The sequence below is a fragment of the Cupressus sempervirens genome, chromosome 10, assembly GCF_028749045.1.
Source record: "Cupressus sempervirens isolate cs-2001-9-10 chromosome 10, ASM2874904v1, whole genome shotgun sequence".
Taxonomy (NCBI): Eukaryota; Viridiplantae; Streptophyta; class Pinopsida; order Cupressales; family Cupressaceae; genus Cupressus; species Cupressus sempervirens.
Window position 1 is genome coordinate 684,397,390 of NC_143127.1, and position 1,355 is coordinate 684,398,744.

A 1,355-nucleotide genomic window follows, 5' to 3' on the forward strand; every position below is an offset into this window, starting at 1 on the left:
CTTGGTGAGGCGAGACGGTAAGTCATCTTGGTGAGCCGACTTGACGAGCTGTGAGGGGACTTAAAGAGTCAATTCTTTGAGGCAACTTGGTGGGGTGATTTGGCAAAGACCACATGGTCAGATGACTTGGTGAGCTGACCTGGCTAGCAAAATTGGCAAGCAAACTTATAGAATTGACTTGTTGTCCCCAGCCAAGATCGCATGCCTGGGTCGACCCAACTTGGGTCACCCGACTGGGTCAACTCATCTTTGTCGCCCCAGCTTTGGGCGACCCGATTGGGTCACCAGAGTGGGTCGACGAGGGAAAAAAAAAAATCATGGGAGCCCCTGTACAGCGAAAAGCACTAAATTTTGGGCATTACAAAAAAAAAAAACTAAGTTACCCACTTTTGGATCACGCATAGGTTTCAGTTCATGTATTTCCAAGCCGACTCGAGGCGTTACGCCTAGCTAGCGAGATTCGAGGTAGGGTAGCCGAAGCGATCCGATTTGAGAATTTTCTTTATAAAAAGAGATCATGTTAGGCCTTGTAAGGCGAAAAAGAATTAAATTTTGGGAGTTCAAAAAAGAATGTTACCTTGTTTTGGATCACGCACAGGGCTCGAGTCACGTAGCATAGAGGTGCTCTGGGTGACATGATTCGAGTGAAAAGTCGACAGTGGCATGAGTTGTGCAAAAACATTGGAGGCCATTAAGGCTCGAGGCGCTTCGAGTTGAGGTTGTCGAGGTGGGTCGGGTTGAAAACTTTGCGCGTTAAACAAAAAGAAAAAGTTAACCGCTTTCGGATCACGTACACGGCTTGGGGCACTTAGAATCAAGTCGAGCACAGTGACATGAGTCGTGCAAAAAATTTGGAGACGACTTGAGTTGGGGTATCCGACTCTATTCGAGTTCAAAACTTTGGGACTTGACAAAAAAAAGAAAAAAGAAAAAGAAAAAGTTACCCAGTTTTGGATCACGTAAGGGACTCGGGCCACTCAGAATCAAGGCGAGTGTGGTTACATGAGTCGAGCGAAAAAAAAATGGAGGCGGTTAAGGCTTGAGGCAATTCGAGTCAGGGTAGCTGAGTCGATTCGAAAACTTTGGCCGTTAGCCAAAAAAAGAGTTAATTGCTTTTGGATCACGTACATGACTTGGGGCGCATAGAATCAAGTCAAGCACGGTGACATGAGTGGTTTGAAAAAATTGCAGGCAATTAAGGCTCGAGGCGATTTGAGTCGGGGTTGCTGACATGATTCGGTTGAAATCTTTGGGTGTTAACCAAAAAAGGAAGAAGTTAACCGCTTTTGGATCACGTACATGACTCGGGGCACCAAGTCGAGCACGGTGACATGAGTCCTGCGAAAAAACTAGAG